The following is a 25,946-nucleotide window of genomic DNA, read 5'->3' as shown; positions in this document are numbered from 1 at the left end:
CTCCGCGGCGGATCAACGAGAAGTGATGCATTCAAGGCACCCGTGCAGTATCAATATCTCTTCGCATCACAATCTCCCATGGAGAATAATAACAAAAAAAAAAGAGAGAAAAGCTTTACGCCAAATATTCTTTTTGATTTTATCATGAGCGACAGCAGCTATTATATAACACCATGGTGACTCTGATTGTGCAAACTGCGACAGTGCAGCCGCAGCGCTGCAAGATGATCGAGCAGGAAAACAAGAACCGCAGATAAGTGAACAAGCGTTACGCATGCGCGTAGAAACATAGCAAGCGCTTGTTAGACGTTGCTTGCTAGCGTACTTTCTCCTTCTTGTAATGTCTTTAGCGAACGCTTTCAGTATAGTTCAATATGAACAAGCTTCGCTGTGTTCCAGTTCGGCCCTGGCTCCGACGAGGCCGTGACACCCTTGGGCGAACTGTGAAATGTTTGCACAGCCCAACTGCCGTCTGGCTGATGACCATTCTGGCCGAGAATGTGGCCTTGTACAACATGATCATCATCCCAAAGATGTGGAGGGCGAGGAAAATCTTTCTTTTATGCCTGCACTGCTCTGGGAGCGATGTAGGTGCATTACGAGGTCCACGCGAGACGTCCCTTGGAGTGAGCTCGTTCGGTCATCTTATGTTTGTTACCAAGGGTTCCGCACTATTCTACAAACTGTGTCAGATATGACACTTAAATTTACTTTATAACGCGCTTTACACCTTTTTTTGTCTGTCTCTTTACCTCTTCGAAGACAGAACGTACTCACACCACATGAAAAAGAAAAAGGTAAGTCAGAGCCCGTATTCACAAAAAAGCTCTTATGCCAGAACTGTTTGTTAGAGCAGCGTCAAGCCAATTGCGATGTTGGGCATATCAATTCACGATTGTGGTCAGTCAATGGCACAAGGCATTTACGAACGAAAAGCTGAGTGAATTCAGCTCAAATTTCCTTACATTCAGCAAACGCGAAGTCATCTGTCACTGTAATAGATTATCCGGTATATTTCTATATTTTTCTCCCTATATTTGGACTTTTTGTACTTTATGGTCAGACAAGCTGACCTGCAGCGTTGGTTAATAAAGCGGCTGCGGCGTTCTGCTTCTTAACACGAGGTCGCAGTCTCAATTCCTGTCTCCTTTGCAATGGAGGCATAGTGGCAAAAGGCTGGCACGCCGAGCTATGCATGTTAACAGTTCTTAGGTGGTTAAGCAGGAGCCCTTTAATACGGTGTCCCTCATAGCCCACTGTGCACCTTCGGGACGGATGATGCACTTTGATAATGGTAGAGCCCAGGATTGTCCGTACTTTATTCATGGTTCTCGCCTTTGTTTGCCTACCCCTTTATCCCATATCACCGTGCAGGGTTAGCCAACCAGAACTATCTTGGTCAAACTCCCTGAGTGTCTATACATCTTTCTCTCTCATATAAACGCCATAATGAAAAAAAAGATATGTGTACTCTCCCACGAGTAATGAGACCGCTTACACCGAGACACGCATTCCACCGAGTGTGCTACACGCGCTTTCAATTATTTCAAGCGAGCCGAGCCGTCTTGTGGCTGCCAGTTGCCATTCAGCTTCAAACAGCTGCCAAGCTGTATGTTAAGCATGCTAATAATCGGCAACGCAACCCCGCCGATTTGGTCAGCAGCCATCGATGAAAGCATCACCGATGACCTGTTGCACGTACGGACGGCCACGCGTTTCTGTCGCTTGAGCATCGTGTGTCTCTCTGCAGCCTTGAGGAAAGAAAAAAAGGCTGACCTTCTCGCCACGACTGGCACAAGTTGGCAGCTGGTAACAGTTCATTCCATAGTGGGCATCCTTAGCATTCGTCCTTTTTTTTTTCTGTCGCTGCACATTTTTTGTACGTGCGTGTGCTTCTCCGCTTTTGTCTGTCGTCAGACTTGTTGTTAATCTGAAACTGTGGACACCCACGGGGACAAAAGAAAGAATGGAAGAGCAAGATATACAAAAAGCAAACGCGCTCGCTTCGCATTAGGAAACAAAAGAGCACAATGCGTGCACGGTTCGGCCGTGTGGGGTGGTGCACACAAAGGGGGCCAGATGCAAAAAAGCGCGCCAAGAACGGAGCCATTCTTGGTGGAGTCGCATTTCTCCAGCCTTTTATTCTTCGGGCTTCTTCGCGTTTTCTTTTTTTTCCTCGCCCTTGTGTGCATTGCACCCTGGCGATCCGCTCCGCCCTTTTGTTCTTTCGTGCTGGCACAGTCCTGCCGACTCAAGGCCGTTTCCTCGTTGAATACGCTTAGAGGCCAACCAGGACGGCTGCTGTTGACTCGCGTTTGTGCACTATGCTCGTTAGAAGCGGTGTTACTTACTTGCAGGGACGAAGTTCACTTGTCTAAATCTTTTGATTCCTTCCTTCTTTTAAAGCTGCGAGCAACCAACACTGCCTTCACTCACTTTACAACCTTTAAAGCTAAATAGCCACAGAGCTCGTCTGCGGCATTAGCACTGTCAAGCGAACATAGCGAACATATACAAGAACATGACGTCGCATATTACGTCAAAACTCAGTGGTAATTATAGTGGAGCCCCGCTTTACAGTGGGCTTGAACGTGGAGATTCAGCAATAGAACAATGACATGTTGCGACATCTGGGATAATAAGAACATGCTAGGAAATGTGTGCACGTGCCTGGCAGACGAAGGGGCAGTAAAGTTATTTCCGGCTCCGAAATCTTCAAGCAAGCAAACGTAATACATTAACAAGGCATTGCGATGGAAGTCAATATGATCGCAGTCGGGCTGTCATTTTTATTTTTCGCTATTCCTACTTAGGGTTCTTCGCGGCTGACGCGTAATTATATAGGCTCGTGCTTCTCTCTTCCGGCTAACTATTGCGTAACAATCGGCGCCAGTTCGTTATGTTTTGCAGCTTCATTGTGTACGCCAAACACTCGCAACCCAACCATGCTTGTTGAGTGTTCGAAAGGATTATCTCTATTTACATGCATTGAAAATGAAAGTAAGGCTACGCAGCGTCTGTGCGTGTTTCGCTGCATACGATGTTCTAACGCACTGACACAACGACGCCATGCCAGCACATGCAAATGGCCCTTAATGTGACGTCACTCATAGAGCAATGAGGGAACGCAAAGGCGTATTTGCGGAAAATAACTCAGATGAGGTACCTTTGTTCTTCACGGATGACGCGCGCATCTAGAACTATAGCATGTCGTGCATAAATTAACAGAATTGCCCTTGGAGGAATGCTTTTGTTCCCAGCAAAACCAACTCGAATGACAGTTGCTATTCATCTCGCTTTAAAAAAATGCTAACAATATAAAAACCAGACAAGGAATAAAACTGAACATGGAAATTATAATAGTGGAGTTTTCATCTTTGTGTGGTACGCCTTGCGAGTGAAATTCCTTCATTCTTTATTATTATTATTATTATTATTATTATTATTATTATTATTATTATTATTATTATTATTATTATTATTATTATTATTATTATTATAGTGATCTTTAATTAGGATCTTTAATATTCTTGTTCAGTTTACTGAAGCGCGGGTCCCTTTGCACAATCATTTACGTCAGCTATGTGCCAAGGCCCTTCTTTATTACTTGCAATAGCAATTAAGTTACACTTAGTCTTTGCACTGGTTCGTCAATCGTCTTGTCTGAGGTCCCTTGTGTATGACATGTGCCTACTTTATTGAGAACATTTGTACACATTTGTCTGTATTGTCGCAGTGCGCCGTACAAACAATTTCTACTGGTTGCTTTAGGAGGAGCAAAAAAAGCGTTGTTTGCCGCAAGCGGAATTAGCCTCGAAAAGCTGTCAGCAACTGCTCCACCAGAGCGCTACTTGACAGCTGCGGTCTGAAACTTGCCACAATACATCTGGTAACACAGGAAAAGACTAATGCGAGGACGGATTTGAACTGTGGGCCCGGCCATCGTGTATATATATATATATATATATATATATATATATATATATATATATATATATATATATATATATATATATAGACAGTGTAGGGGTGTAGAGAGAGAGAGAGAAATAGGAGAGTAAATGCAGAGTGGTTCTTCGAAAAAGAAAGCTATGATCATGTACAAAGATTGGTGGTTCATAGCCTGTTACAAGCTTACTATTTCATACTCCGCTTACTCCGCGCTTTTGAAGCTCGTCGCAACGCAAAGCGAGGGTAACAAATCGTTCTTTTACGCGAGCGGCTGTGCGACGCTGACTTCAACTACTTGTATCGCGTTTTTGTCCCAGTTGGTCTTAAAACATCGTGCACACTTTAGCTGGCGACCTTGAGGCGTGGAAAGGGCTTGAAATAAAGCTTTGCTTGGTGCAGAGCACGGTATACGCATTTGAGCGTGCGCTCTCTTATCCAGGTGTCAAAACAACCGAGGTTCCGCGCTCTCAGCACATCGGCTTCCACGTTTTGTACAGGCTTGCGGTGTTTTGTCTCGTGCACCGGAAATCGCGAGGGAATTCGGCGCTGCACACCGCGGGCGCTTCAACCGTGGGAGCCGGAAGCACGATATAGTTCATTATAATTCTTACATTCTTATAACGCGTCGCTTTTATGCACCGCCGGAGATATCCACTGTGCATGCTTTGTGCGTCCGTCGACACTCTTTTTGTCAAGAGGTTTGTTTATGCTGCGAGCGGGTGCGACGCCGTCACCGAACTTGCGAGCATATAGGCTTCCATGTTGCGTGTCTATACGCTACATATACGCCGGAGTCCAATGCTCTGCAGCGTGTAAGCTCGCTGCTCTGTTGGGAGACACCGTGCGCGCAGTGCCCTGCTGGCACATTTTAGCCTCGCAGTGACCAGTCTAACAATCAAACCGAAATGAATGCCAACGCTGTCGCACTTGCCGTCTAACACCTCAAGCTGATATTGTCTACCAGCGTCTGCTGCATGCAGGAACTCTCACAAAACTATTGCCGATTTTTTTTTATGTTATAATGCCAACTCAAACAGGACACTGAGCCTCTAGTCATATCATGGATGCGGAATTTTTTTCCACGTGTTAATAGAGTCAGTGACAAGGTATTATATGAAAAGATACGGGTTGCTTTTTGTTTGTTTACCTTCAGTCTGTCCATCTAGCAAGGCTCGCGTGGTTCTATCGGTAGCATCAAGCTTATAATGAGCTTAAACTCGGAGTCGCCACGACGCGCAGCGGTAGGAAGCGTGCGTTCTCATCAGGCGACCGCAGCGCTTGGCCGATCGATCGCGACTGAGCAGCGGGCGCCGGCCAGTAATTGGACCCAGCTGCCAACGCGGTGACGGCTTAATGTGTCGCGTGCGCGCGTTTCAACCTTGATCGAGCTTTTGTGGCCAAGAGTTTATCCTACGTATATAGTAGCTCGTCGAAAAGGTTGACGGTCGCTCTCGAAATATCGTGGCATTTTCATTGTAGTCGGGCAATTTGATTTCTTATAAAAGATCTGCCAAGAGGCATTAAACGAAGGGCGTCGGCATATGAAGCGTTCCTCCAGCCCTCGCAGCGTTCGTAATCAATGTCGACGTCACTACTTCTATTACATAATCGCCACTAACTGCCTAATATGTACTGCCTTTTGGTGGATTCAGTTGAACTGTTCTGTTCCATTTAAAACCGCGTTATCCCGTAGCAGTAGGCTCAGATTTCGTTAGCCGAGGCTACTTACCGGGCTCTGCTAATAAAGAAGTCTTCATGTGAACGCGTGCCATTTTGTGTCTTCCTTTTCATTTTCTTGCTTCACAAATTGAGCTCGCAAGGAGTGGGCGGCACACTCGCGGCTCGAGCGCCTCAGGGATCTCATTCTGTAAACCCGAGTTCCCCAGTGGAACGCCAGCGGGGCCGCCCCAACGAAGCTGCCGATAGCTCGCCCACGAAGACTCGTGCAGTATTTGGTTGTTTCCTAAATGCTATAGTGTTGTTGTTGCCGTTGTATAAGGTTATAGTCCGCAAGGACCCATCGAGGTTTCTGCGAGAGCGCGGCCACGTGTTTTCTAAGAACTCCCTGGAAATTATGTTGATTATTCAACGTCTACGCGAGCCAGGGTAAGCGCATTGGGTCACGTTCGCAGCTTCGCTGCCACTAATCAATGTTTTCGCACTCAGTTAGGCCTCAGCTGACGCAATAAGCCGGGACCAGACCGCCAGAGACACAACGTGCGGTCTAGAAGCAAGTAGGCTTAGTGCAATGATTAAAATATATTGCTCTCTCTTTGTGTTATGCGGCAGATTGAATAGCAAAAAAATATACAATCATTTATTTAAATTAAAGCGGTAAATTTATTTACTGTAAAGTTCCAACGATCCCCTTGTTTCGAAAGTGCGTGGCAGCATCCTCCTCGGCTGCTACAGATGAACTGAAGAAGTAAATCTTATCAATAGAGTAGAGAACTTGGTGAGTTAATACATGGTTTAATGACAACGCCAGTGAACAGAAGAACGACCACAAGTAAGATAAGCTGCCAGGACGACGCTGGTGGTTCTGACGAGAAGTTGACGAGAGGTTAGCAGCTGGACTGAGAACGATGACGATGTCAGATTTGCCGGGAACATGACGAGGAGTTGACAACATTCTGTCGAGAAGCGGATGAGAAATTGTTCTCCTTTCGAGAGACGAAACTGACAGCACGGTCATGCTGATGTGAGATTGACGATGAGTTAACAGGAAGCCAGTGGCCGAGAAATTGACGGGTAATCCAGAGGATGACTGTCTAAGGGCTGACAAGAAGCTCAGTGGATGACCGCCACCGTAACTCAGTCCTTGCGTTCCGGAAACGGAATTACAAAGGCGTTCTTACGCAAAAATGCTTTGTAAGACTGGTCACCAGCCGAAATGGAGAGCGGGCGAGACAATGGCAAAGTGGGCAGGAAGATATATAGCTTTTACGAAAGAAAAGTTTTGACAATACGGCCGATGTTCTTTTGTTTTCTGCTGCTGCCGATAAAGGTTCTTCTCTTGACAAATTAAAACGTGAAGGAAGAAATTAAGTTTCTATTCATGCAATACACGGCAAAAAATTATTTCAATGGTTCTGCATGCGCACAGTCAATTAGCTTTCTACACTTATAACGTCAATGGGCACTGACACAACCCGGCTTAATGTTTTGCAGCCCCTCATTGTCAGACGGTGCAATCCGCAATGAATGCTGAGGCTGCTCGGTGGTCGTGATATCTTCGTCATCGGAGAAGCGACGGACATTCGGAAACATGAGCATAAAAACTTGCGAGGACCGCAAGGCAGGGAACGGGAAATGTGTTGAACTCTGGTTGAAGAAAGCGACATAGCTTCAAGGCCCTTCGAACTGCTGTGAAACATGGAATGCGAAAGGCCTTCGCAAAGCAGCGGAAGGTTATCGAAGGAAGTGAGAGGCGCCCGGAAAAAAAGACAAAGCAGTGGAGTGGAGCAATGCCGTCAGCAGTTGTCGACATATATACACGGTGCGGCAACATACGTAACTAACAACCCATGCATTTAGCAGGTCACCGACACCTATGTGTTGAAGCGAATCAAGGAATCGCAAATTGCAGTGCATTGTCGTATGCGGTCTTAATGTTCAGGAGAACTTCTCCGACTAACCGGCGGCAATATCTTTCCAGCACCACGGTAGACCAAGTAAACAAGAGAGAGAAAGAAAACATCTTTAATGAGCCTAAGATGGCTTGATTTGTAGAAATGGTTCTTTTTCATCAGTGCAATACCCGTCTCTTCGAAAGGCGTTCATAAATTCGGGATAGAAGTGGTCCATGTTTTCGTCAACTTGGATAGTTCGCTCAAGTTAGAAAGTGCCATTTCACTGTATTAAGTTCTAATAATTATCCTCAAATTACTGTCCCTTTTACACGCCAGCTGCATCAAATTATTCGGCGCTGCGCTCTGCAATACTCGTCTTTATTATTATTTTTTTAATTTATAATGTTCTTGTTTCACTTCAACATGGGCAGAGTTGGCGGCCCTTGCTTTTTCGTCCTTCCCTACGGCGCACGATGAGCTTAAGTAGTTGCCTAGCAAAACGAACTTATTCTGTTAAACTACGACTCTGAGGTGACTTGGCGAGAGAAAGTTCTCCGAGTTAATTTAAAAGCAAATTGTTGTCGCAATAAAAAACTCTGGAAAGTCAGCCCGCGTTGTCTGCAGTTATGCTCGCATCTAACAGGAGAGAAAACTGACGTTGACACATCTATGAATAAATAATTCTTGGCCAGCGCTGACGTTTGACAGCTGTCTCACTAGGTTTGCGTAAGAAGGCTGCATGTATGATGGCCACACAGCGGCGCATCGCGGCAGAAGGCACGGCAAATGGGCAGCACTCCGTTAGACAGAAATTCAATCTCGTCCGTTTCGGCTAAGATCCGAGCACGTGTGCCATAGGATGATGCGACGCCCATTTAGTGCCGGGCAGGGGTATACTTTCGCAAACCGCTCGCGAACGAACTTGATGAAATCGCGACGGAGAGTGGCTCGCCTCGCTAGAATAATAATAAAAAAGAAAAAAACAGTAATTGATGTGCCCCCCTATCTCGATTCTCCTGTAATACGGTGTGCACTTATAGCTCGCTTCAAAACGCTGAACAGCTCTGCGCAGACTTGCCCTTCGCAAACCCTATAGCCAGCGCACTCACGCATACAAAATTGACGTGCATTGCTTTCGTTTTTTATTTATTTATTTATTATTGTTTTTTTTTTGCTAAGTAATTTGGGGCCATTCTGTTTCGCAAGCGTCTTTTTTGAATTCCTTTCCTGAAGCTCGGCGGGCCGTGATTCTCAGATTCTCAAAAGTGACCCCCCTTTCCTTCTTCTTTCTTTCTATATTTTCTTTTTTTATCTGCACGTCCCTTAATGCGTCGTTCTCCACAAGCACGCGTCATTCGGGATACGTGAGCTGCATCGTCATGTTGTGCGCGTTCTCTGTGGGTGGAGTGAGTGCGATTTACCGCGACTACATAGGTGCGGGGGCGGCTCCTATTTTGCGGACGACAGCGGATCCAGCTGATCTTTTGGAATGACCTCGATATGAGCCCTTGAAAAGTGAATCGAATTTCACGTGTGTACAGGCATGCCCTGTGTTTCATATCTCGTTGTACGCGAAATTCCCACAAAAGAAACGCTCTTCGTTGTCGTGAGGGATATATGTTCATTACATTTTTCAATATTTGATTGAATGTTCATGAATGTGGCACGTTCTTAATATAAATACATGATGCATAAGCAACGGTATTGGATGAAGTCCTGTCATGACTCAAGACTGCAATTACCGCTTATTTACTCCCGACGTCTAGAGAAAGGAGGACAAAGGAAAGGTGGGAAATTAACCAGCAAAAGCCCTGTTGGCTGCAAGGGGGAAAAGAGATTTTAAGAGGTAGGACGTCCGATGAGATGAAGGACGCTGCGTAGTAGTTTGATGTTTACCGATGTTCATGAAGTGGCTATCGTTTGCGGAAATCGGATATTGAAAGCCCGCTATCTTCAAATAATTACCTCACACTGTGAAAAAAAATATTACAGAAAACAACAAAGAGGACAGAATGAAAAAAAAATATCTGTAGCATGAAGCGAGTCCTTTGGCTCTGAAGTAAATTACTGCAGTAGCAATTGATCCGTCGGCTTGGCCCGACGTCTCCCAATTTGTGCGAAACTGCTGCAATCCACGGGGAACTGCCCGAACTGTATGCAACGGTGACGACACCGCGATGACGACGGTGAAGACACGATTACAGCGACAACGGAATGACAACGATGGTGGCATGACGACGATACGAGGATGAAAATGACGACGACACAACCGCGACACGGCGACGACAGTGACACGACGACGCTTGCCGTGGCGTAGCGGAAAGCAGTTGGCGAACCCTCTTTCGAGATTGTAAGTGCCGTCGCTGTAGAAAGAGTCGATAGAGAGAGAGAGAGAGAGAAGCACAGATGAAAGGGCGGTAGTTTGTGCTGGTTGGGATTCCATAGTGTAACAAGTGCAAAGCGCGAAAGAAGACGGAACGACAAGAAACACAGACAAGCGCTCATTCGCTTGCCTGTATTTTTCGTCGTTCCGTCTTGGTTCGCGCCTTGAACTTATTGGTCTATATAAATGAAAGGCAGGAAACTTAACCAGGATTGAGCCCGGTTACCTACGCTGCATTGGGAGAAGGCGAAAACAGATGAAAAATTTGAGAGAAGGATAAAAATTCAAAGAGTGCAGACGCCGACGCAGTGAAAATTGTGAACGCTGCATCACAGTCGGTGGTTCGCTCCTAAGAACTCTTGTTTGTCGCTGTCAATGCTTTGAGCAAAGTGTTCTAACAAAAAACCTTTTACAAAGTCAGCACAGACAAGTAGAAGCAAAGAGTCTGTGTGAAAGGGTTTCGTTAGAACAGTTAGCAACCACAAACAAGACGACCACAAACAAGAGTTCCTAGAAAAGTCTTTCAGCGTGAGAACGGCACAAGATTTACTTTTCGTTAAGGGTCATTGTATTTGAAAAAGGACCATGGCAGGAGAACTTAGATTTTTTTTTTAACAATGCAACTTGAAGCTTTTGCTCCTTGACGCGTCCATTCTTTTGGTAAATAGTTCAGAGGAAGTAGCAGGTTTTATCAGGAGCTCATGGCGAAAGCTTTCAAGTTACATCCTTGTCGTTTGATGTGAAACATTAGTACTATTCTTTACAACACGCCTACATTTATTTATTTATTTATTTATTTATTTATTTATTTATTTATTTATTTATTTATTTATTTATTTATTTATTTATTTATTTATTTATTTCAATACCGTCAGCGCCCGAAGGGGATTATAGAGGGGGTGGGTCTATTATTTTCATACAATCGCAATAACGTAAGCTACGACATTGTTATATAAGAATAAAATAAAAAACAAATAATTAACAGAGTAGGGCATTCCAACAGAGGCCAATACCAGACGCTTTACATGACAATACCTTAAGTAACATTATTGTACATGTAATATATATATATATAATTAAACTTGCAAATAGCGGCGCCGGTTATTCTGAGATAATGCATTCCATTGAAGAGTTCTTAGATGAGATAGAAGTTATTAAATTACAGAACAGTGCAGAGATTTATGTTGAGAGGTTCTTAGAGGTTCTGTCTTTACCTGCCCTCCCTTTACATGAAGTGGGAGGACAACATTTATTTGCAAAAACAAGCTGTCGGCATAGGCTCGCGCATTGCGCTCTTTTTAATTGATTTCGTTTTGGCTTCCCAAGACAGGCGTCCTTTTAATTTAACGTGTTAAATGTATTAATTGATCTATTTTAAAAGCCTTTAAGCTTATAGGCAATTACGTAGTTTCATTTAACAAGCTCACAAACATGATGCTTCGTTAGACGCGGATGTTATTATTATCTTAGCAGTTTTTAAACAATGATTGCTTCTCCTATAATTTATGCTTGAATTGCCAGAAAATGACAGCATTAGGTTTCTTGACCTGAGGCTGACATTAACATCTAACCACACACGTTAGTCACATGATCCGTGCCAACTAGTATGAAGTATGAATCCGTACATTCGAAGTTAATCAAAACAAGCGCGACAAATATGTGCTTTGTAAGCGCCATGAAAAAGTATCACAAAATGCCGGAAGGCCAAGCAACGTTGCCACCTAACAGAAGCTGCTTATCTGAGGCACACTGTAGTTTAAGTTCTCGAGAGCCTGCTCAGAAAACAGCGCTCGTAGGAAATTTTATGTAGGCAACCTCCGCAGAAAATCGAACGAACTACTGTCATTCTCTATACAATGGTACAGTATACGATAATTTGAAGAAGATAGCCCAAAGAGCCAACTTTCGTGTCTTTTCGGCGCCAGAAAAGCTGCAAATGTTATGCATGCTAAGTAGCCAAAACCGAGCGAAATCAGTCGCGGTTGCACTGATGAAACACGAAAAGCAGTTTGCATCTTGATTGCGGGCTGTTTAAAGCTCGCCTTTTTGTCTTGCGGAGAAGTATAGTACATGTGGGCCAGACAGGAAAATGTGCCAACACAAGCTTATCCCAGCACAAGTGTAACGGTGGAAGGTATATATACGCAGGGAAACTTATCCTATCATTGTACATGTTGTGGTTTCGTTCCGTTGTATCACATGTACAGCATTAGCGGTAGGGCGAAGTAACAATTCACCAGAGAGGTAGTTGAAGCAGATATCACAGATCGAGTAGCAATGTCAGCACCACCTCCATTTTCTTTCTGCTTTCCTGCGCAAGCTTAAGGATGCCGTATTGTTTTCTGTTATTTTATTGTTTAATTCTGCACAACAAGTGTCTATAAGTATGTGTGCCCTATGCCAATAAATCAGTTGAAAGTCAGCGCCCATGCGTCTCGCTTCTGCGGTACCTTGTGCATAATGCGCTGTGATTTAACTACATTATTAACAGCACATACAAAACATTACCAGTACTCCCCTACGGGGCAGAAACCTGGAGGCTTACGAAAAGGGTTCTACTTAAATTGAGGACGACGCGACGAGCTATGGAAAGAAGAATGATGGGTGTAACGTTAAGGGATAAGAAAAGAGCAGATTGGGGTGAGGGAACAAACGCGAGTTAATGACATCTTAGTTGAAATCAACAAAAAGAAATGGGGGCATGGGCAGGACCTGTAATGAGGAGGGAAGATAACCGATGGTCATTAAGGGTTACGGACTGGATTCCAAGGGAAGGGAAGCGTAGTAGGGGGCCGCAGAAAGTTATCTGGCGGATGAGATTAAGAAGTTTGCAGGGACAACATGGCCACTATTATCACATAACCGGGGTAGTTGGAGAAGTATGTGAGAGACCTTTGCCCTGCAGTGGTCGTAGCCAGGCTGCTGCTGCTGCTGCTTCTTAAGATGCTACTTAGAGCCGCAACGTCTACGTAGATGTCGCAAAACAAATATATTGTAGTATCACCTTTAACATTACTCCGAAACCAACCCAGTATTCTCATGCGTCGCAGATACCATTTTATTGGTAAATATTTTGCGTCCTCGCCGCAAGTAAAAAAAGAGAAAGAAAACAAGACGCGGCAAAGCAAAGGAGGGAAAACAAAAACAAACGAAGCGACGTTCGCCGCAGAAGGGCACAGAGAGCTTAGCCCTCGGAGAATTCGGTCACGACTGCGCTGACTTTTGACGCACGCCTCGCGTCTGCGCGTGTGTTTACTTTTTCTCGCAGGGCCCGTCAAACATAATATGAATCGAGAAAACGAAAAAAATAAAAAATAAAAAGAAAACGTTTGAAGACGGCGCGAGTGTACATAGACTCCATTTTTAAGCACGCCTCGTTCTATATTTTGTTTCCTTCGCGCCTGACTGCGGCAGGGGGGAAGTCGAGACATTTCAGGGGGTGGATAGAAAAGGATGCGCGCGCGTACGCAGCGCTGGGTAGCTCAAAAACGTACAGCGTTACGGAAGCCACGAAGAGCGCACATGCAGTCACCGAAGCCATTGCTTTCACGGTTCAAAAAGCGCATATCAGTAATTGCTCCCACTCGCCGATCAAATGTTGCTTTAACGTCATGCCGCACGCCTTAAAGTGTCGCCGATTTACTTTTTTCGAACACAGACGACACGGACCACATAGAAACGTAGTGATGAACTGCATAGACAGCTCTCAGTGCATGTCTGACGCACATTTACACTTCCACGCAGCGTTGCACGGATTTTCTAAGACGGCGTGTAAGCTCTCGCGTTTGTAAGCGATAGCTCACTTCTGTTTTTCTTTTGATTTTGCTCGTACGGTTGCTTGTCTGGTTGCGGGCCCGCGCGTCGGTAATGCGTAAACAAATTTCGCAAGCGCGAGTCACTGACACGCTTCGCTCCGTCCCACGACGCTCCCTCGCATCTCACGCACCATCGCTTTGAATGCTGTGCCTACATTTCGGAGCTCTTCAGTGATGCGTACGCGAGCTGACGCCTCTGAAGCGTATTTCAGGCCCACGCGTGCGCATGCGGTCACGGGTGCACCACACATGCGCAACGACAAAAATTTAGCGCACCTCGAAATTCGCCCGCGTGTATTCGTTTCTATTACGTGCGCCCGTGTTTCGCAACTGTGGCAGCAGAGTCTGAAAACCCGCTGTGCGCCGGATGTCCCGTTCTCACGTGTTTTTTTTTTTTTCGCATGCGTGCCGAAAGTACCCAGAAAGTGGATGGGCAGGTATTTCTCGCAGCTATAGGTAACGCTTTTTATTTCGTTACGGAAGGCATCTAAGAGCGATGTCGAAGCGCTGTCTGCGCTACGCTGCTTTTCAAAGCTTCTGAGATGACCACATGTTTTTCCTGATGATTACGCACCTTACTGACGAATACGTTGTTGCGAGTTCTTATTGCCTTCTTCAGGGTGTCCTCTGCCCCTACGACGGCGTGCCTCATAATCGTATCGTGGTTTTGGTACGTAAAGCCCAAGAGCAAACCGGACATGCCTCTGGTTAACCTGCCTGCATTTCCTGTCTTCTATTTTGTTCTCTTTCGCTTTTGAGGGTATTCTTTGATAAAGCAAATGTTTACATCTATCTAGATCATACAGGCGCGCCCAACGTTCATTATAGGTCTTCCTGCGCTGGCAAGCAAGTTTATATATACAGAGATAATTTATTTGAATGAAGGCAGAGAGGTCGGCCTGAGCTAGCTAGCGCGCTCTAGCCTGCTACTCTGCACAGGGGGAGGGGGAACAGGGACATAAAGGTGTGATGAGGGATGATGACGACATAGAAAGGGGGATGCGCAACGGTGAAAGCAAGTTCAACATTCTGATAATAAACATTCAGAAAGCTAATTCATGAAGCCACTATCTGGTTCTGTATCTAGTCAGTAGTCGCCAATTCAAGTGAACCTAAAGGCGCTAGGACGAAGCTGGGTGTGGGCCTCCCCTGCGTGAGCAGCACAAGCGCCAAACAAAAGCATTATGGCATGTAAAGAGCTGCGATAAACGGCTCCAGCACGGCGAGCACCTGCAGGGCACATTTTGCGGCCGGTCTCTGGAGACCACCGAGAATCAGCCGCATTGACTCCACCAGGTGCTTCAGCATTTCCTGTACGTTCTCCTTCTCATTGTGTCCATCTCCTTGCTTGCCCGTAGTGCCACGGTTTCATTGGCCGTATCATTCTTGGCTTCTTGGCGCAGAGGACAACTAGGGCCCGCTGGCATGGCTGTGGGCCTAGAGGGCAGCAAATGCCATTCCGTGTATGTATCAGCCGGTGGAGGTGAATGTTTGCCGCGTGCTATCATCGATCTTGAATTAGCAGTAGGCACTCTTACCATCCTCGATGCACGCACAGGCAGCGGTGGTCGTGGCGCCTGTGCCCCGCTATGTAGTTCTTCGGAAGTGGCTTTGTGGCGCTTTTTCCGCGAGCGCTGGTCACATTGGCGAACATATTGAGCAGCCTCTTTACGTGAATATTGGTCTCTTGCCATTTTTCGAAGAATACGAACTTATTGTTTCATTTTCGGGCATTCCTTCGAAGTCGCTTCGTGATAGCCAGTACAGTTGGGACATTTAAATGAAGACGCACCACAGTCGGTGGAATTATGCTCTCCGCCGCAACGCGAGCAGGTGGCTTTACTTCTACAAACAGCACTCACGTGCCCTATCTTGTGACATTTCCGGCATTGAATAGGCCTCGGAACGAATGGTCGTACTCAGTGTATAACGTAGCCCACTTTAACAGACGCTGGTAATGTCGAAGAAGCAAACGTTAACTTGATACATCGGGAGTGCCCCAAGCGGTGAATCTCAAGAATGCGCACCGACGACTTCAAAAGACTCTTCAGGTCCGCATGCTTGATTTCAAGCTCCACGTCGGAAATCACACCAGTCGTTGTCTTCTTGCCGTAAGTAATAAAGGACCGGACGGGGATGGCGCTGAACTGTGGAATGGTCATTAACTTCTCCAGTATTGCGGAATTTTTCACATCTATTGTAAGGATGTTCTCGCGAGCGTTGATCCTGATCTCGTTACTTTGCCCAGGGGCCACACTTTCAACATATTCGGTTAGAAACTGCCTGCTGAGGGAGTTCATGCTGTGTGACGTGGAGAGCGGCACGTAAGAAACCATGAAGGATTCCTGCTCACTCTGTTTCGATGAAGTCGCCTCAGTCGACATACGGCGCATCTTCTTCATACGGCGGCCCATCACTAGGGTGTGCTCGCTGTCAGGGTCCATGGCTTCTGGCGTTGTCCCAGGAATCAAGCTGGTCCGAGCTTCCAAAGGCACGTAGTCCAAAAGTGAGCGATGAAGCAGACGACTGACCTTGTTCAGCTGGTCGTGGGAAAACCTTCTTGCTCATCTTTCATGAATGAAGTGACTCTCACGAAAATGGCAAAAACGTAAAAAAATTGCTTAACAGTGAGGCGCCCAGAGCGATGATGATGATGATGATGATGATGATGTCCTTGATGAGTTTGGCGCCAGTGATGATGATGATGATGATGATGATGGCCTCATGTTATGGCTCATACCCACACTGGGGGATTGGCCAAGAATTGGGTGCTGAAACGTTCACCTATTCTTTTGAAGTGCCACTTATTCGATGAGAAAAAAAAATTAACGAAAGAGAGAAGAAAACATACAAAAACAAACAAAATACAAGACAAAGTTAAAAAGTTATTCGTTTTGTTGACTGGATGTAACTGCAAACGGCATCAAAAACGTCCCTGTGGCTGCCCCCTATAACTGACGCACCGAAAGATAGTATAATTTCTGTTGATAGCATTAACCCTAATTTTGCGAACGGAAGTTCTAGATGTCTTTTTCTTAACAATTTGTATCGTCGACATACCAAAAAATAATGATCTAGTGATTCTGTTTCTTGGCAGTATGGACACAGAGGTGATAGCGTCAGACCAGTCCTGTGTAAATATAGGTTTAATGGAGGGACACGGCAGCGTAATCTCGTGATTGCTACTTCTGATTGTCTTGATGGACACCACTGGATTTTCCACGGAAATTTGAGGTGCTGATATTCTGTCCATGTTGTTATTGATTCAATGATATCTCTATGAAATGAATATTTTCTATATCTGATTGCTGTTATGTGAGCCACCAAAGGAAGAACGGGCATTACAGGTCCACTCAGGGATGCTCGCGCTAATGCGTCTGCCATTTAGCTCTGGGCTCTTCTTCCTCTTCCTCTCAAAGGGCAAGGTAAAATCGCAGTAAGTCACGAACAGCCCGAAAGTCACAGAATGCAAATATAATATGAGCACAATAGAATATTACACATTAGAAACCTCTTTTAATATCATATTGGACCGCTAGATTAAAACCTTGAGAATGAACCTAAGTTCACTCATGTTCAGCACAAAATATTTTCCTTTTTAACACGGTATATTGAATATTCTCGAGGAGCATTGTACAAAATAAATATTTTAGAAAGCTAATAATGCCGATGCCATTGTGTGATCGTGTTGTGTTGCGCTTTCGTGCAGCGGCAAACGAAAGTGAAGTTAAAATATTGCGGGAACAAAGTAAACTAGCAAACCTAACGCTCAGCAGAGGCAAAACAAAGCATATGGGGGACAGCACAGGAAGTCTTATATTCGAAGATTTCGAATAAGGAAACATGGCAAAAATAGGACAGCTAACTTCAAGTCATCATCCTTGTATGCTTTAGACTTAAGAGAACGCGTTAGCTCGGGCCCAACTCCGACGTGTCCTGTTCAGATACATGTAAAACGCAAAAAAACGTTTTTCTGAGATAACCCCTGGACCGATCTTAATGAAATTTGTTGCGTTAGAGAGAGAAAGTTAAAATATAGTGACTGTTGAAACGAAATTCCCATTTAGGGCATGAATTTTGTTAAGCGAATGTTCAAAAAATCGAAAGTGTGAAATAGAAGCACGAAGTTAACAAATAATAGCTCTGCGCCAAGAACAGATACCGCGGTTCTGTAAACGGTACCCATTCGATCATTAAACGCGGACAAATTCGATATGTGATTTCATAACTTAGGTGAATTTGTTACGTTGTGTACAAGGGTTGTGTAAAAGCTGTATTTTCATATTACTAAATATTTTGAGATTTATGTGTAACATATCAATTTTGTCCGCTTTAGATTTACTATTATAAGCAATTCACAGAACTGTGATATAATTTTTCATTGTAGAGTTACAGAGTTCTAAACTTCATAGTTTCGTTTTCTGAAAAGTTTTCCTCTCAAAAGGAAGCTTTAGCTCGGGTGTTCCTATCTAAATACATGTAAAACGGGAATTCGTTTTCTCGGCAACCCCTGCGCCAAATTTGACGAGGTTTGTTGCAGTTAAAAGAAAAACTAAAAATCTGATGACTGTTTCGAATTTTTCATTTAGGTCGTCAATTATTATGAAATATTGGAAAAAAACACAAATTTTCAGAAAACGAAACTATGAAGTTCACAACTCTAACTCGACAATGAAAAATAATATCACAATTCTGTGAATTTCATCCTATAGTACATCTAAAGCGGACAAAATTGATAGTTTACATGTTGATCTCAAAAAATTTAGTTATATGAAAATACAGTCTTTACAGAACGCTTGTGAACACCGTAACGAATTCACGTAAATTATAAAATGTAAATTATAATTATATTATAATAAAAATTATATATAATATAAATTATGTAACTGTATAATGATCAAAATAAATAAAAGTTAACATATTGGATTTGTCCGCGTTAAATCATCTAATGGATGCCGTTTACAGAACTGCGATATCTATTCTTGATGCAGATAAATTAATTTGTTAACTTCGTGCTTCTATTTCACACTTTCGAATTTTCGAAAATTCGTTTAACAAAATTCAGGTCTGAAATGGAAATTCCGCTTCCAACAGTACCTAGAACTTAACTTTTTCTCTCAAATGTAGCAAGCTTCATTAAAATCGGTCCAGGGGTTATCTCATAAAAGCGTTCCTGCGTTTTACATGTATTTGAATAGGCCGCGTCGGAGTTGGGCCCGAACAAAAGCTTCCTCTTAATGTCGCAATTAAAAAGAATATATATTGGCACTTTAGTTAGTTTATGCAAAATATGTGAGTGCTTTATTTCAAAGTTTTTAAGATCATCAGTCCCAATAGGACTGCTCTCTCTCTCTCTCTCTCATATTGAAATACGGTAATGAAAAATTCATAAAACACACTAACGATAAAAAAGCGAAAAGGATTGCTTTCTTACAATTTTACTGAAGCAAATGTGCATGTCAGCCACTTTCTCATGAAGAAAAAATCATGAGCAGAAATAAAAACGAGCAAGTGCGTGATTTAATCGCAGCCGAATTTACTCGCGGACTAGGAGGCGCGGTGTATTAACTCCACGGTTCGACCTCAAACTATCTAATCAAGAAGTACACTTCCTCAGATGAGGTATTCAAACTTTAATAGAGCAATGCTATAGTGTTGACATGTGTAATGCATGTTTGTCATAAACGTGAGTGCTGAGAGAGATGGGAATAGAGGAAAGAAGAAAAATTAAGGAGAAGTTTATTGCTTGTTTTATTATATATACATAGAGGAATATATGGAGTTGGGGTCCCAGAACTCAGGTATGAGTTGCGAGAGGGGTCCTTGGAATAACAGTCAAAATCACTTGAGATTCGGCAAACCATTTACGAATACAATATGAAGTCATATTTACAACACATTCACAAGTAAGGTACAAAAAATTTGCAGAGCTAATACTCACTTAATTAGGGCGTAACATACTTGGGCAAAACGTAGGGAAAATAAGCTAACAAAAACAAATTTTTATAGGTCTGTTTATAGCCAAAACGCAGGTCTTGTCATTAACTGTGAACGTTCATGAGCAGGATTGTACATGTTACCAGTTAATATTTATTCATTGCTAGTAATATGGGAACTAAGCTTGTGTTTGAAAACGCAGAGCGATGTTGTTGAACATTTGTGATGGGGCAGTTCATTCTACGACTTCGAAGTTGTATGAGTAAATGAAAACAGGCCCTAAATTGTTCTTGTGGTATTTTCAACAATGAAGAAGATGTGGAGTTTAGCGAGTTTCTTTTGCTTTACTAATATTATTGTCGGGTAGGAATGTTGTTAGCCAGACAAGAGCTCCCTGTCTGCTATCCTGCACCGAGTTGGGGACATAAGGGTTTGAAATAGGGAAGACGTATATATATATAAAGTCAGGAAGGGTGTTCCCATTAGATAGAGGCGTTCTCACAGTTTGCCTGAAGAAAGCGTTGTGTCGTCCGAAGCCTGTGTCCCCGTTTTCACACGTGCGCGGTTTTTCGTTCGTCAGCAATGACCCGACATTTCTGATCCACAACACGTGCGCTACGGACAGACAATAAAACTTCCCATTCTTCATGCAACCGTGGTTACAGCGGTCATTACGACCAAACGCAAAGTTGCCAAAAGAACGTTACAGCACTGCGTGTCAAAGAACCCATGATTACAAAGAATTACAAAATGCAGCAGCACCCTACAAGCGATGAATAAAGGGAAAATGAGACATCCACCCGTTCGTAGCAATTGCTATAAAGGTGCAGAACTTCTACGTCAAACCCTACAAGCGAGTAATCGGGACACGTTCCTAGACTGGCTTCCCGGAGTCTGTACCGCAGTATACGTGGCCCGCTACTTTGCCGTAAGTCAATTTAATGAGACCACCGTCTTCGCAGCGCAGCGTTCCGCTACACTGGCCTTCAGAACATCGCAGTAACTCAGGCGCATCCCTTTTCCGCCGGCAGTTACACGGACGGTGAGGAGTGGAGGAAGGGAACGAAGCCAACTGCCGATTCGCTTGTCCAGCTGAATTATGCATATTGAACGGTCTTGTGATGAAGGTGCCAGCGGGTTGTAACCAAGTCGTTAGCTGTCGTTCCATTTGGCCGATTTGTCAACTCGCTAAGGTTCTGCCAGCAGCATCATCCCGCCTGTAAGCTACGTTGCGCCTCACATGGCTGAGCGGCCTTCGCTTTTGATAGCTGTTCACTAAAGCAATCGTTCTTTTCGAAGTATCTCTATTCATTGCCTTGACAGGACGCCCTCGGCCCGCCATCACGCTGCGGATTTGTCTGACAGCAGCAATTTGTACTTACAGGGACTCCGCGGCAATAAATTATCCCGCGGTCCTCTGTCTGCGACAGAGAAACATTGCGTACGGGACAGGGATGCCTTGGCCCAGCGCACAAAAGTCTCTAATAAGGAAGGGCAGCGAGCTATCAGCCGACGTCTCCGTGTCTTGTCTCGAGGGACACTGAGAAGTGCTTTAATTATTTCGATAAAAAGTCCCTCTAGAGTCTTTAAATAACCTATTCCTATAATATTACTTACTTGTTTCGCAGCCCGAGATTGTATATTTCACATTTCCTGTGCGGTTTGAGATTGCTAGCATGCCATCATCTAAGGGACGACTAGTAAGATCGGCTGTAAAAGCCGTAATTTTCTATATCTTATCCACCCATTTCGACGTAGTTGTTCAAAACTGTGCGATAAATACCTACTAAAAAGGATCCACATGCCCCATATACCAGAAACATATGTGGTCACATGGAATCAAGTGGGAACACACGGATTTACATACAGGATCCAGTGCAATCATATAGTAATATATATGCAGGAAATATGGGGCATGTTCTCTTTTCTTTAGTAGAGGTAATATTTACACAGTTTTGTGCATCAGGTTGTTGATAGGTGTGGTCACGCGTCATAAGTCAACTTAGTTGATGAGAGACGCCGCAGTGGGTGAGCTTGAGCTTCTATAACGCGCGCCCGACGCTCGCCAAAGGAACGTTATAGCACTGCGCGTCAAAGGAATGTGGTCGCTTTGATTGGAGGTCGCACCCGCTACGTCAGGTGTAGATGCAAAATGCTATAGCCACTGAGCCTGCAATAACTGGCTGCCCAAACCACGGTGTGAAGTCTGATTTAATTATTCATTAGGTTTTTACACTCGGCGGGGATGAGCGACTCTTAGGTATTCACGGTCAGTGTATACAATGAAAACGCAAACGGGCTGTTGTCCGGCGAATTGCATTGTCCGCACGTTGCGTGTACGTGCGCATAGAAACAAGCGCGGTGGGGCTTTAAGGCTACAGTTGCCGTGCACACAACGAGCGTCTAAACCCAACATTTCTCGTACCTTCCCCCCTCCCCCCTTTTTGTTTTCGCCTTGGGGTAATTTGGATTTCTGGTGAACGCGTAGCAGATTACAGACACTGTTTCACGGGTTGTAAAGCGCGAGCAGTCCTGGAAAATAGAAACAAAAAGAAATGAAAGAGATTACGCGACCCTGGAGCGCCCCAAGGCTGGAACAATGCGCGAAAATCCCTCTCATTAAGAGCAAAAGCTGCTTTTTCCTCATCCTGCATGCGACTCACGGTCACTGCATTCACTTTGTCAGACTGTCTAACGACTTCATCTTGCAAAAATATGTGAATAAAAGGAACGAGTTGGAGGGATGTTGAAAGGAGGGTATGCGTAAAAGCTAGCACAGTTACATGTGCCGTGCGCTGAGCCACACTAAGTTGTTTAGCGGAAACGGGGCTAAAATTCAGGAGCACTTCTTACGCTAGAATTGTTCTTAAGAGAACAGTTCAACCAATTCTGAAGCTGGGCATTCAAGTTGATTTGAAATTCTAACGCGGCATGTTTTACTTCGTTCTTGATAAAGCTGCTCGAAAAAAACACAACTGTCGTATGTGTGCACGTGTGAGATTTCATTCGCACGTATGGACATGCTGTGTTTCCGCTATCGGATTGAGAACATGCATGACCACGATGTTTGTCCAGAATACATCACGAGCCCTCGACCGTTTATCGTTGTCCGATTTCAAGGGATTTCGCAGACACGGTTCTTATACCAGCGGGTTTGTGTGCGTAAGAAAATATTTGTACTGGCTGGCTAGAAGAGCGTCGTTTCGTTATGCAAAAACGTACGGCTTGAGAAAGGAGGTGCATATTTTGTGGACGGATTCACCCTCGGAAACGCCTCGACTACTTTATACGCAGTGTTCTTATCTCACAATGCGCCAACTGTCGCTTGCAGCGTGTACATTCTTTGCATTGAGAGGTTTAGAACTGCGCTCCATCTAACTCCCGTGACCGCGTCTTTAAATTTATTGACTCAGATTTGGTCAAAATCTGCGGGTCTGCAGTGCTGACAATATTCCGTATTAGTCAGACACGTGCTATGCAAATGAATTCCTCGCAATTGTGTACTATAATGACCTGTTTGTTTTTCTTCCAGTAAGGTAAGAACGCCCAGAGCTGGACAAGTGAACTTGTCCAAGGGCGAATGAAGGTTGTCTAGGAACAAAGGTCGTAAGAAAGTGCTGAGAACGTCCGGAATACGAACATACCAGCGTACAGACTGCGGACTGTTAGTTATGAATGATAAGTTCCACGGGTCACTAATGCAACTTCTTCACGAAGGAGGCCTGCGCACATTTACATAACTATAGTATGCGCTATGACAAACCATGCAGTAGAAAACAATTTATTACCTGCGTTTAGCTGCGTTTGTCTAGAGGGAGACAATTGATACTCGCGAGATAATTCTTGGCGTATTGCCCTTAACATCAACTTTAACTTGACTAACTGTACCGTGTAGTGTTGGACAGTACATGCCTGCCAGCTTAGACTCCACATACTTCCAGCAGAGGAAGCTGGAAGAGAGGGGATCAGTCGAGAGCCGTTCTTTCTTTTTTAATCCAGCCGCTGTATGTGTTGCAGTTTATGCATGAAGTATGTACATGTGCAAATGTCAATACAAAAATTTACACATACACAAGTATTTCTTTCTTTTTCGGCTGCATTTATGGCGCCCAAGGGTTTACAATCGCATAAAACAGATGCATACAAAGCGCGGAAATTTCTGTTGGGAATCAAATCTTTACTTTTCATATGACAAGTGAACGAACGGCTGTAGCTGGAATATGTAGCGATATGAGCAGAATTAGGAACTAAATATCACGAAGTAATTACAACATGGAAAGAAGAATGATAGGTGTAACGTTAAGGGATAAGAAAAGAGCAGATTGGGTGAGGGAACAAACGCGAGTTAATGACATCTTAGTTGAAATCAAGAAAAAGAAATGGGCATGGGCAGGACATGTAATGAGGAGGGAAGATAACCGATGGTCATTAAGGGTTACGGACTGGATCCCAAGGGAAGGGAAGCGTAGCAGGGGGCGGCAGAAAGTTAGGTGGGCGGATGAGATTAAGAAGTTTGCAGGGACGGCATGGCCACAATTAGTACATGACCGGGGTTGTTGGAGAAGTATGGGAGAGGCCTTTGCCCTGCAGTGGGCGTAACCAGGCTGATGATGATGATGATGATGATGAATTACAACATTAGAATATAGTGAGTAAGCTGCTGGCGAGGACTCCTATAGTGCTCTAGTTATACAGATAACATTGAATGGAATATTTTATCTCTACAGGGAGCTCTCTTAGATATGGTGACACGACTTTTAATTCTAATGGTCCGCTCAGTCATGACGAATGCGCCAATCCTTTCCAATGGCATAGGATCACGTGCCTCTGTTTCCCGCCTCCTAATCTCTTAAATATTCGCCTTTCGTTAATTGGTTAAATCGAGCTGTTGGGAAATGAGGCTTAGCCATGCGTTAATAACGCGAGGCGCATTTTGCGCCTAGTTTTATTGCGACAGCAATAATACGGACACTCCAGGCACTTTTCTGACGTCGCCGTTGGCGTCCCATCGCCGTGAGGTTTGGTCGTGCACATTTTGCGCATCGACAAGACACGCTCCTTGTGGTTATTCAGCGGGACACCTGAAAACGGCTAAGCGGCGAAGCGGTTGCCTGAATAATCGTTTATTTTTATTATTTGCGTCTTCGATTTTTGAGCAGTGGCCACGCAGGCGCGTACTGTTTCGCTACTGTGAATTATTTATATAAACCAGCCAGTAAGCAGCGATCATTCAGCCTGCGTCTAAGCATCGCATCAGTGCAATGCCTTTACGTTACCGTTAGCGCGTGGCGTGAATAAAAATTTGTTTCCGCTTGCATCTAAATATTTCAATGGATAAGATTCCCGGAAAAAAAGTTCATTTATACACTGAATAAAACTATATTCTTAAAAGACATTACTTGCTGCGCAAATTCTGAGTTGTGAGGCACCGTGCGCCAGTTCGAACTTTACGTGAACTCTGCGTGAGCGCTTTCGGGCCTATGTCTTTTTTTATGTTGGCATTGTATTTAATTTGAACGCCTGTTTTAGCCAGTCTATTTTTGTTATGAACTGTCTCCGACATTTCTACTCGTTTGTTTGTTTTACTCGGCCAATTTTTCTATAAGTATTGTTTGCCTAAGAGCGAAAGAGTATCGGGCATCATCACCCTTTATGCCAACTTCTCCTGCACGCACATTTAATAAAATAAGAAAAAAAATACGGACAGATAATGACCGCATGTGCATGACACCTTACACTGATAAACCACTTACAAACTTAGTAAGTTCACTATGGACTCGTCATTCATTTTACAATGGGCTGACGAAAGGTTTGCCATTCTGGATGGAAAACTTGATGAACGTGCTCTTTTTCGAACGAACACTATGGTGAACTGTGCTGGTCAACAGCGTGGCGTGCGGTGAACAGGGATGTGGTGAACAGCCCAAAAGAGTGCCCGTAGTATGGACAACGGACACAGATAATGCAGTGTGATATGTTCGTGCCGTATTCGAATGACACTGGAACTTCGATGCATTTCATTGCGGACCCTGTTGTCTCTCCGGCTGTCATTGAAATTCTTACCTGAATGTTTCGTTATTTGAAGAAATTATAAATCCCTCCTCAGATGATGAAATAGTCCTACTCTGAGTCTATGGCCTTTAACAATCAAACGCTATGGAATTAGATTCGCTTTCAGAATCGCCAGCCGGAGCCGCTGTACGTGTGTTTGTGGCGTCTATAATTAAGTGATGTTGAAGAAATGCCACACGATGGTGAGCCATCGGATCCGTTGTGAGACACTGTGGA

General features: G+C 44.3%; 2 protein-coding genes across 5 annotated transcripts in view; both read right to left on the bottom strand.

The window, feature by feature from the left end:
• The window catches only part of LOC142578827 (GSK3-beta interaction protein), a 613,414-nt gene that overhangs the window by 282,457 nt on the left and 305,011 nt on the right, over positions 1-25,946 (bottom strand). The gene's annotated exons all lie outside the window — the stretch shown is intronic.
• LOC142578825 (ganglioside GM2 activator-like) overlaps positions 1-25,946 on the bottom strand; it is a 138,017-nt gene that overhangs the window by 34,032 nt on the left and 78,039 nt on the right. The window lies entirely within an intron of this gene.

The sequence above is a fragment of the Dermacentor variabilis genome, chromosome 4 (genome assembly GCF_050947875.1).
Source record: "Dermacentor variabilis isolate Ectoservices chromosome 4, ASM5094787v1, whole genome shotgun sequence".
Taxonomy (NCBI): Eukaryota; Metazoa; Arthropoda; class Arachnida; order Ixodida; family Ixodidae; genus Dermacentor; species Dermacentor variabilis.
This window is presented reverse-complemented; position numbering and strand designations above follow the sequence as displayed.